We start from the raw sequence: 12,383 nt of genomic DNA, 5'->3' as shown, positions 1-12,383 counted from the left end.
AGCTTCATCTGTGAAATGTCAAGTCAGAGACTGAGAGAAAGTCACATTCCTAGGCTGAAGCCGGAGCTCCCAGTAGCCAACAGGCAGCAGCACCCATCTTGTTGCCACATTTGCACAGCCCATTTTAGTTCTGCAGTATCAGCGTTCTAGCTGCAGCCAAAGCCTGGCTCTGAACAGCCCCAAGAGCCACCCCTGTTTGCAGTCATGAGTGCTCAGGAGATGAGCCCTGCAGCAGGAGAGCCAGAGAACTGAGCTCACATCGGTGGAAAGAAGTCCACTTGTCAATGCACCCTCTGCATTTTAAATACTCCCCAGGAAAAAAAAAAATGAAAGAAAAAATATTAATATGCCCTAAAAAGCCACTGAAGCAATAGTCTTGCAATGGGTCCACCTATGCTACTGTTTACATTAGAGGTCTTGCTATCTCACATGTATATTTCGGAGTGAATCCCTCTTCACATTCATTCAACAGTAGCGATGTGATGTGCTCACATACCCTCTCAGATGCTGCTTTCTGCTTAGGAGCGAGTTTCATCCTTTCCCATCTTAACCTTCAGGTAGAAAAAGTGGCTTAGAAAACACAGCCCACCACCCACTTTTCCCATCAACCCTATTTTGCCTTTTACATCTCACAGATTATCAGCTCCCTGGGGAAGGAAGTGCTTTCATTTTGCTCCTGGCTAGAGGACCCCAAGGCTGGTGGCTGTAGTATCGGTTTCATATCCATGGTGAGTCACAGAGCTGCTGTGCCTCCATCAGGTGCAATGTAAATCCAGACCAGTGCCTGTTCCTTCTCATTAAGGGCCCTGAGCTCACTGTAGAAAAGATGAAAAGAGCTGGTCATTATCCATTACATGTGACCCATTCACTTGCTGATGGGCTGGTTTTCGTCTCCCTGCCCTGCCTGTAGGCAAGCATCCCCCAATACCCTAATCTGCTTTTTTATTCTCCACCATTTATTTTCCCGGGAGCCTTGTCAATGGTGGCTCCATTCCTTCCCCATGCCTCCCAGCGCTGCAGATTCAGAAGCATTAAAAGGTTCCAGCTCACGCTAACAAATTCCAGAAAGCCTGACTGTTTGTTATGAAGCCAGCGTAGGAAGGACTGGAGAAAAGCATGATGTAATGAGAGAGCCGGGGAGATGTGGAGCATGGCCACATCCTGGAAATGTGCAAAGGTGAACGGGAAGGGGAGGCGGGGAGCATTTGGAAGCCCATTAAATGAGGGTTTATCATCTGATTTATGTAAATCACTTCAAATGCCTTCATTTATTAAAAGTATTAAGCTGCATTACTGTTTGCCTTTGGTCTCTTAATTTGGTTGCTAATGTCTAAAACAACTGTTGAAATTAATTTGAAATTAATGTTCCTATGTAATTATTTAATGAATCTCGCATTCACTGCCCTTAGCTCTCAGTTGACAAAGGATCTCACCCACCGCATGTAAGAGGTTGCAATTCTGACTGTGATTTTAAAACGGTTGCTAAATTATAGTTTGCAAATATTTTACATTTATATCCCACACTTCATCTTGAAGGATCTTGGTGTGTTTGAAATGTTACATAACATTCACTCTTCAGTTAAACTCCATCACAAAACTTTCTGGGCATCAATCTTCTTACTTCGCTGCATGCCTTGGAATTAAATCAAATTTAGCTGTATTATTATGCAAACACAAAACCATACCTGCATTAAAAGATTATTATTCAGGCTGTAAAGTCAGACACTTAAAAGATAGGAAATGCTGGAACTGTAATTCCATGCCATATAAATTCCTTTTTCCATACATATGTATTCTCATAGTCTTTAATTTTATGACCATATATTTTTCTATACTCACCCCCTCCCTCAGGGGACTTATTAGTCCTTGTTAGTGCTCAAGAAAAAACAGGATAAGAAAAAATAAGGTCCAAGAAAAAGCTAGCAGGGGAAGGTAGCGACTTGTGGAGTCCTTGCCTCATTCCTTACAAAAGCTGCTAAGGTTGTAATGCGTGTTCCTCCTTTTCTGGGTGGCTGACTTGATACCCCATAAATCCTGATAGGCAGAAATGCTGAATATGCACAGCAGTAACTGAAGCTAAAGAAACATTTGAACGTGCAGAGCTTTTTACACAGTACCGAATCCAGTGAAACATGAGGTCCTGGGGTCTCACACCCAGCACTTAAATCTAGCATACACTTCAAAGAGGGGAAAACACTTCCCTGTCTCCCAGTGATGGTGGAAAATGCGTTAGAGCATTTGCAAAGTACACAGGCTGCTGTGATCACAAGAGACCCAAACTCACTCATTCTGTACAGCAGGATGTGGACATGGCATAGTAGGTAGGGAGCAGGACACATTGTGACCCAGGCACAGAAAGTATCTTGGGAAGCTGCTGGTGCTGTTGTGCAAGCTAGCAGAGGGAGGCAGGGGCTCAATGGGAAACAGCAAGGGCTTTTCTGAGACAAAGAGGGGACATGAAGGCATTCCAGCCTTAATTCAGGCTGCTCACCATTTTGTGTGCTTGTCTGTGACTTGCATTTCTTCTTAAGTGTGTATAGCTTCTTAAGGATCAATGTAAAGGGAGAGCACCGAATTGGGTGGCAATCAGGGACCATTTGGAGCTTTCCTCTGAGGCAGCTGAACAGTGCCTTCCCTTAGGACATCCACGGCATCTAGGCCAGAGTGAGTCAACCTTCCCCACACTGCAAAACACCACTTCAGTCTTCACACAGAGGAGAGCCGTAGGCGCATGCCACATACCCTGGATGGCTCAGGCTGATGACACTGTGCCCCAGTCTCACGGCTCAGCTGAGGGGTGGGCTGGTGAGGAGGTTAGGTACTCAAACACAGGGCAACATCAACCTCTTTCTGACCTGAATCTCCTTCCCACAATGGGGAACAAAGACTACCCAGACAGCCCAGACAATAGCCACACACGCATCTCTGCATGTTGTCCTACTTTCTCAACTAGACAGACCAAGCCATCCTCTGCTCAGATCATTGCCAAACCTCCCTCACTCCACCACCCTTGCCAGGCTGCAGATCCTCCTTCCCTATTCCCTGTCTTCTCTCAGCATGCCCTCCCTCACACCCCCAAAGCATTCTTATCTCCCACACATTCCTCGGCTAACAGGGATCACTGAAGTATCTCCAGGAAGCACCTCCAAAGAAAACCTCTCCCAGCATGGCCAATCTAAAAAAACAAACCTCCAAGCACATGGGAAGATTAGCTCCTTTTAAAGCTGTATAGCAGGCAAAGTAGGCTGAATTGGTACCGTGATGGGCTGGCCAACGACATCACCTTCCTTTCGGAACACCAAAGTTGTCAAAAATGGCAAAAAAAGGACAAAAAAAACTTTACCTTGTCTCAATACCAGCTGGGGTTTAAAACTTTCAGAAAGAAATGAAACAGCCAAACTGAAGTAGAAAGGTTCCCAAGTAATTACTATACTAGAAACTTTAAGAGGAACCATTTGACCATGTAATAAACTTCAGGGCAAACACATTAAGACTCCAGTGGTAATTATTCAGGCCATCAGCTGCCATGGAGTGCCTGACTTTGCTATAAGCTACATTCTCACAGCTCTCCACACATGACTCCTTGTTTACTCCTCTGCAATAAATTCTCTTATGGAGAAAGCATTACATAACCGTATCATCAAACCTACCTTCAGAGCACATTGCACTCTTTTTTTCCCTAGCTGGGGTTTCAGGTCATGTGCTAGCAGCTGAAGACTGTTACTGCAAGAGCACAGAGCCATCAAGCTACCTCAACCCAGGTTTCCCTTTCAGTTCTGCTTTTGTGAAGAAAGCAAAAAAATAACTAGCAGAAGACAACTGTGGCTCAGCAAAAAATAAGATTTCCTGAGGGAAAGATGCTTTTCCACCTCTGTGGTTTCATCCTGCTGCTACCAACTGGGCTGGTTTAGCCAGGTTTCCAGAACCCCATAATGGAAAGCAACTGTCCCTACCCAAACATTGCATCAGACATCTTCGTAATTCTGTCATCTTCTTTTGGTCAGCTTCATTACTCACCTTCCCAATATTGATGTGTTGATAACGTCAACAATCCCAGAACTGTACTAAACATACTTCTTTTCTTAAGCTCCCACACCTAACTCAAAGATGTTTGCATTGTTACTTGATGCTCAATACACAGTTCTCATTTGCTACTTGTCAAAATATGATTTTGAGGAATTTGCATGAGCCACACATTTCAATCTGAACAAGTCACTTTCGTGAGCATAGGGAAAATCTGCTTTAAACAGCCTCCCTTTCTTTTCCCAAGCAGCACAGAAATGATGGTATCCAACATGGTCTGGAACATTATGCTTTGCAGAACCACTCAGATGACAATGGGAGATCACAGTCTTTACAGAGCCATCGTCAGAAAGCAGTACAGAGCACAGCGAATCCTCCCTCTACCATAAATACAGCACCACCCACATAATTTGGGGAGGGGGAAGTTTCCTAGCATTCTGCATTAATAAATACAATTATAACATAAACCACTCGGTTATTTAGTTAACAAAGCATTTAATACCATTACTGCAGGTCCACCAACTAACACCTTTATTCTGAAAGCTCACTTTAAATAACATCTCTCTTTCCTACAGGGAACTGCTGAAAAAGCACGCAGCTAATTCAAATTCCATGAGTATATAGCTCTATTTGCCCCCTTATTAAAAAAAAGAAATAATTAATAATTTGCAATCATGGCCTACACTTCCAGGATCACCACATCTCCCTATGCCTTGGCACACATCAGCTTTAACAGCTCCTTTGGGGAGGCTTCATAGAACTGGTAATAGGTTTTTGCAATTTTCACCTTCTGTTTTCTAGTTCAAAGTGTAATCGAATCCAGTCATTGCTGCTGTATCTATTTGGCAACTATTTGTTGGCCTCCATGAAATGAGTTGGAAGTTTGATTTCCGTTCTCAGCAGGCACGTCTGTGTGATAGAGGAACTGCTGTAAAAGGCAAATTGGAGGCAATTTCAGCAGAGATTCCTAGGCTTAAACAAGCATGAGAACAGAACTTCTTTCACCTCCAGAGAGGTCTCATCTCTAACAGGCTTGAGAAATGACAGGACAAGATTAGAGAGTTCGGATTTCTGCTGTTGTAAGATGCACCTTCAAGTGTGTTTTAGCTTCTGAGTCTATTAAACTGGTTCTCACATGAAATTACCAACAAAAATAAGAACAATCATTATGAAAGAAAATCTTGAGGCAAAGTGAGCTTTATCCCTCCCCAAAACTCCTTTCTACTGCTGCTGCATTTAAATTGGAATACATGAGTATTTTATTTCTTTATGATAGCTCCACATCCCCTACCACAAGCATTCACTAGTCTTAATACCGGTGCTTCTCTAGCTCCCCATGACGGAAACTGGTGCAAAAGCATCAACCACCATCATTAGTAGAATTCTAGGCAAGTCCATGAATTCTGTCACACAAGTCATTTCAGAACTGAAATACAAGTTACCAGGTTATTAGAGGCTGAACATATCACTATGCTAAGATTAAAAACTTTATTTTCATATAAAACAATAATAAATCCAAGCAGATAATGAATTGTGTCTTCTCATTCTCCACCTTTTCTTCTTTTCTCCATATAGTCTATCCACAGTTCAATGTTAAACCACTCCATATTCAGCAAAAACTATGAAGTTTCCATCTTGTATCCATGTTTTTCTAATTCAGCTCTGTATAGAAAAAAAGATAGGCATGTTAAAACTTATAAATAAAATACTGTCAGACATTTGACTTTTTTATTAAATATATTGCACAATATGCAATCATTTTAGAATATGAACATGCAATACTGCTTTTCAGTTCATACCAACAACCTTAACCTCACTTACTCTCCAAGTTCTTCAGCTTAGTATCTTGGATCACTACAAGTGACTTCTCAACTGAAAAATCCAAATACTTGTTTTAATCAGTTAATGCTCTCTGACCCACCATAGCTGGAGTACAAATACAGCACAAAGCAACACCTGTGAGCCTGCAACAATTCTAGATGCATTAGAGGACATAAAATTGCACCTTACATAGTTATTCTCAAGGTTTTATTAAACCAAACAAGCTCACTAATCTGAGTGATTTAAATGCATGTGCTTCCAAAAGTATTTTAACTTCTTCCTTGTTTTAAACAAAAATACTTCCTAACACATCAGACAGAAAAGCACCTCATTTTATCTCTAGCCTTAGTATAAGTGTATCTGGATACCATAGTCTAAAAATATTTCAGGCTGGTTTATATACTTAGCAGTGGAATTTTTAGAAAGACTGCAGCATTTTCTTTCTAAAGATGAAAGAAAACCACACTGCAAGCAAGAAACACTGCAAACTATCACTGTAGCACTAGCATACAGTCACCAACACTATAGGCTACAATTAAGGTACAGTTACTGAAGGTTTGTCAAGATCAGCCAGGCTCATCAAGAGTTACACCATCCCTTGATAGCGTGTTTCACTACGTATCAATTTGTTTTCCAATATTAAACTGCCTTTCAACCTTGTAAGAAACAATTACACCAAAGGTTATTTCTACACAAAGGACTGCTTTTAACAGAGGGTTTTTTTTTAAGGGAGATCAACCTAGGAACTGTTTAAATCAGGCTGTATTACAGATTGTTTGCTCATCACGCAACATATGAGGGGTTATTATAAAATGTGACTTTGTATTGATGCCTGAAACAATTCAAGTTATAATTATGCCTCAGTAAAGGATTAACTGAAACTATAAGGGACAAAGAGGATTAAACAACTGGATTAGAGGTACCCAAATTATTATCACTTTCTTAAAAGTACGTGAACAGTTACTTTGCTGCTGTTGCTCATTAACATCATGATGATTACACACAAGAAGGGAACCATAACATTTATACAAATAATTGACCTCTAGAAAAATTGTCCATTTGGACAGAGAGCAGCAATGTCACTTGAGAGTACAGAAAAAAATCTGTAACAACATACTTCATATACCACATAGCACAGAAGAGAATCTTGGATCCCTTGCCATTAATGTTTCCAGCACAATTGTGTTTTCACACATATGTAGAAAAGTCCTTAGAAAAGGATTTATTCATGTTAAATTGAAAAGAAGTGTCAACTGCATCACAATCTGGAGAGACTCTGTACTGTTTAAGTTGCATAACACAGAAGAAGCCTGAACACGTCAATGACATAAGGCATATTTCAGGGCTCACAGTACAATGATTAAAAGATGAAATGCTTCACTGTGCTGCAGTCCCTTAAGTCTGGTTCTGAAAGGCTTTAGATAAAAAAAAGCACAAAGCAGAGCTTTCATTTATTTCAGTTTCAGATCCCTTTTTTAAGTAAGCAGATTTCAAACAGATATGCCATTTTTAACATTTTACCGGTCTTCTAGAACAGAAAGTTAAAGTTACCTTAGCTGATTGGAGAAATCATCTTCTACATTGTCATCATCCCAGTTGTCTTCCCAGACATGTGCATCTTCATCTTCATCTAAACCAGTCCAGTCTAAAGACAGGAAAAGCAGTCTAAATATTGTATGCTCCACTGCTTTGGTACTGTGTCTTACTGATGGATTAGCTCAGCCTTGGGTAAGGTAGACTTCTGCTGATAAATATGATCCAGACTTTTCTGTTAAAGTTATGTGTTTATAAGACATAGATCTGAAACACACCTCACAATTTCTTTAATAAAAAAATGCAACTTGGTTAAGAAAATCATTACACACTTCACAGCATAGCTTTTAGGATTACACTACACATTCATAAGACATTCTGCACACAAATGGACAAGCTGTAGCACTGTAAAAAGTAATGTTGAGTACTTGACTCCTAAAAGCTCAACAAAGGTGTGCAATTCCAGGTTTGTATTTACGCACTTTTGTCTGATTAAAGAAGTAAATATGTATCAACTGCTTCTGCCAATACAAGTACACACAGATCCTCACTTCATTCAGATCACATGCAGTCAGTCTATGGATAAATGCCAAAAAAGTATTTGCAATGCAGAAGCAAAAGTAAATTGAGACAGGCATCTGCAAACAGTAGTTGCTACCTGGAACCAGCTACTTCTGGATTCACAAGACAGCAGAAGCTCTTTCCTTACAGAGGAAAGACACCAAATGTTCACTTGCTAACCTGTTATTTTTCCTATAATATAATCTGGCACATCCCTATTGGCAAATTACTCGCCACCCACTTAATGATTCATTATTTCAAAAAAAAAAAAAAAGATGAAAATAATTACTTACTTTAGAAAAATAACAAAAATACTCAGAAAGTCTCAGAATTACTGTATAAATACCAGCTGGTTTACTCCACTGGTGAACAGTTTCTCACTTTTCTCCTACTGAAAGACACCAAATTTTCCCAATGTTACCAAAATAAGCACCCCCCTGATTTTGATACTTGTAACGTTGTATTTCTGAATGACTGTTAATATATTTAAAGAGATAACACTATTCTTCCCTTACAATTCAGTAAGCCACCTGCTGCCCATCCAGAGAAAGCTTTGAGGACTAAGGCCCAAAGTAACATTAAATATCAATGGGTGGTAAGGGAGAACTAGCAGGGTAAAAGATTAAACACTGTGAACAACTAACTTTCTAAGAATGAAGGCAGGTCCTTGCATTTTCTCCTCCTTTTTCTAACAATGACAGGCAATAAAATTAGTATTTGAGATTCACCAGGACAGGAAAATCCATTTGTAACTGATTAGACACACACACATACAAGGCATTACAATTAAACTTCCCTACTCAAATAAACTGGACAATGGGAAAATATGAAGGAGCACAGAAATCCTTCTCGTCTAAGGACAGCAAAAGAAGGAATTGAAAAAGAAGGTAAAGAAAAAATACAGCATAAAAATGCATTATTTGAATTTGGTCGTTTTGCTAGATGCTCAAAGGCAAGGACTTCTATTTTAGAACTATCTGCAGTAAGTTTCACTTGTTTGTACTCAATGGATTATTTTTGTCAAAATAAAAAAGCTTTGTCACTCACCATTTACCTGGATTTCACAGATACCAAAAGCAAAGCTCAACTGTTTAAATTGAGTACCAAATCAAACTATCTACTAACACACAAGTACTTCAGATCTACAAATTGAAAAGAATATAAACCCTAGTAACTAGCATCTGGCACAGCAGCAGCTTCAATCACAAAAGGTCAGCTGAGGAGTCTGCAAAAATATGCTCCAGATCACACACTGAGTAAAGAAGAGTCAAAAAGGCCCATGTCACCTTCCTCACTGGGGAGTATAGGGGACAATGAAAGTAAAACCTAAATTATATTCTCATTGCTATAGCGACAAGTTTCTACAGTATCTGTATGTTGACACTATATCCCAGAATTGCATACTATTCTTCCCAGTTGTATTACATGCCTGTGACTAAATAAAAGTCAAAAACTACATAGCATTATCTGGGACTGAAAGTGTCAGAAGCATTCAAGAGCCTGCTACCATTAAGCACTGCTGCCATATACACCAAAATTACAAAATCAATTTTGATAAACTTGTCATGGCTGGACTCCTAAAAAAAAACCACTGATCACAGACTGCCATATTTTACATTTGGGAAAAGAAAACAAACAAACAAACCAAACAAAAAAAAACAAGAAAAAAAACCAAACAAACCAGAAAAGCCTGTAAATTCATACATTGCATTTTACATTGTGAAAAGCACTGTACAAAAAGTTCTTAAGTGACCAGTTCACATAGACTTGAATCTACCACACTGTACTTACTTGAAATAAAATGTCCTATAAAAATAGGACACGTCTGTTTCTGATATATAAACTTGATTTGATAAATTGTTTAAAGTCAAAGAAATGCCCCAAAATCCCTTAATGCAAGTTTGCATTACCTAATTTTCTTTGAATAAAAGCTGGGTAATAGAATGCAAATGTTTTCTCCTGCATAGAAAGCAGTGTTTTAATTTGAGAGAAAACCAATTTGACATGGGTTTGAGCACACAGTTATCATGATTCTTTCCTAAACACTGAAGACAACATTCAAAGTGGCCTACACATTCACTGTAACATCTCAAAAATACCACTTCACTTGAAGATTTAAATGGGCCTCTTTAGGTAGTTCTTTTTTTTGCAGGAGAGATCTGCAAAAAGCCTGATGGTGTTCACTCTTTAATAAACTTCTCTTCTGCCCAGAAAGTTTGTAAGGTACCTGGTTTTAGAAGTACAGTTAGAGTCAAGTAGAATTAATTTCACCTTCTGTAACAGCAATTCAGTACTCTGACCAAGGCTGGTTCAGAAGCAGGCTGCTTCATCCCACTGCAAATACTTAATTTACATTGAATAAGATAAACATTTTTTACCTGTTTAGTAAACACATAGGGAAAAGAAGGGCTAATCTTCTCAGTTTAGCTTAGCTATCATCTCAACTATGTTAAGAACTTTATCTGTCAGGAAGCACAAAAACATTTTTTTTACTGGTACTAAAGGAGTCAGAACACATAAGGCTTGTGAGGCCACAGAAAAAGCAAAGCAACCTTGACATTGCATCCATCATATTTTAGGTCATTTTTTATTATCCACAGCTTGAGACAGTTTCCAGAATTAAGGACCTAGAAAACAATCATGCCCTTATAGGGATCTTCTTAAGATTGTATCTGTAGAAAGACACGAAATATTTTATCAAAGTCCGGATTTAATTTCCTCATTAAATATACTTGTACCTGTGCAAAGCAAACCAACACATAAATATTTGCGCTTTAAAACGCAAAGCGATTCACGCTAACTCCAGAGCACATTACTTCCTTTTCACTCGTTTCCCCGTTACACTCGGTTCCCAGCCCTCGCCCTCCTATCCCCAGCGACTCCCATCTGGAGCGCCGAGGAGCAGCGCATCCCCCGCGCTCGAATCCAGCTCTCCCGCACAGTGACACAGCACTTCGGACGCGGCGTGCCCAGCACCGTGAAGCCCACCCACCGTGCACCGTCAATACAGTTAAGCTTGAACCCGACTCCCAGGCGCCGCAGCTCCGCACCTCGGACCGGGACGGGGGGGGGGCAGAAAACGCGAAGCACCACAAAGCTGCTTCCGTACGGCTGAAGCAGGGTATGCGGGGACGTCTCATACCGCCGCAGAGGCTCTGAGGGTTGCTCACGGGCACGGCACCGCAGACGATCCGCGCCTAGGCCCTGCCGCCATTCCCCCCCCCATCCCAGGCCCAATGCTCCTTTCCCGCCTCCGGCGACCGGCCCGACAGAGGCCGCGGCCTACCGGTAGCACCGCCCTCACCCCCAGCCCTGCCGCCTCTTTTTCCGTCCCCGCCCCTCCCGGCACCTTCGGCCGGGAACTCCTCAAACTCGTCGTCCTCCTCCAGGAGCCCCAGGTCAACCGGCTGCTTCTTCTCCGACATGCTCAACCCACCACTCTAGCACGGCGTCCCACCGCCCGCGGAGACTGATGGGAGGCAAGCGGCCTCAACCGCGCCTGCGCCCTGCCCGCACCCGGCTCCGGGCCGCCTGCAGAGCCGAGCCGAGCCCCGCCCCGCTGAGCCCCGCCCGGCCCCGGCCCCGGCCCGCTGGCTCCCGGCGTTCCTGTGATCTGGGTGTTTGTGTGGTCCTGGCCGGCCTGCTCCGCCTTGCTTCCCGCCTCTCGCTGGGTCACCTCAGGGTGGCCTCGCTGGCGCCGCCGGCCCGCCGGCATTGGCTTCCCCCCGCGCTTGCCACCGGCCGCCGCCTCCAGCACTACCCGCCTTGGCCCACGGGAGCAGGTGCCGGCAGAAGGCTGGGGAGAGAAGAGGCCATAAACTGGGGTATGCGCCCGCCGCCGTCTGTACGTGCTCCCGCTCTCCACAGCGGAGGTCAAACCGGACGGAGTCACCGACCGGGCTGGAGGCAGCGAGGCTGAGCGCTCCAGGGTGAGCTCGGTCCGCCGGAGCTGGCTGGCGTGTGAGAAGATACCCTCCGTGGGGAGCATCAGATGGGTTTTAATATTGTGGGTAGAAAAATCTGTCCACTGAAACACGAGACCAAATTCTACAAGCCCCTGCCGCTGCTGAACACATCTGTTCTCATATTTTTCCATTATTGTTTTATATGTAGGCAAAACCTCCCGTATGAAGATAGGCTGAGAAAGTTGGGGCTGTTCAGCCTGGAGAAGAGAAGGCTGCGTGGAGACCTCAGAGCAGCCTTCCAGTATCTGAAGGGGGCCTATAGGGATGCTGGGGAGGGACTCTTCATTAGAGACTGTAGTGATAGGACAAGGGGTAATGGGTTAAAACTTAAACAGGGGAAGTTTAGATTGGATATAAGGAAGAAGTTCTTTACTGTAAGGGTGGTGAGGCACTGGAATGGGTTGCCCAAGGAAGTTCTGAATGCTCCGTCCCTGGCGGTGTTCAAGGCCAGGTTGGACAGAGCCTTGGGTGACATAGTTT

General features: G+C 42.5%; 1 long non-coding RNA gene across 1 annotated transcript; it reads right to left on the bottom strand.

The window, feature by feature from the left end:
• Positions 1-5,497: 5,497 nt before the first annotated feature.
• On the bottom strand, positions 5,498-11,446 carry LOC130611690 (uncharacterized). The gene is made up of 3 exons (XR_008975285.1): positions 11,288-11,446; positions 7,396-7,489; positions 5,498-5,685 (listed from the first exon to the last, which is right to left on the bottom strand). It is a non-coding gene; the product is annotated as an uncharacterized LOC130611690 (long non-coding RNA).
• Positions 11,447-12,383: the final 937 nt, after the last annotated feature.

The sequence above is a fragment of the Pezoporus wallicus genome, unplaced genomic scaffold (genome assembly GCF_028554395.1).
Source record: "Pezoporus wallicus isolate ANWC-B61680 ecotype Strahan unplaced genomic scaffold, APGP_CSIRO_Pwel_v1 scaffold_2584, whole genome shotgun sequence".
Lineage (NCBI taxonomy): Eukaryota > Metazoa > Chordata > Aves > Psittaciformes > Psittacidae > Pezoporus > Pezoporus wallicus.
The sequence above is the reverse complement of the archived record's forward strand: the minus strand, read 5'-3'. Positions and strand labels throughout refer to the sequence as shown.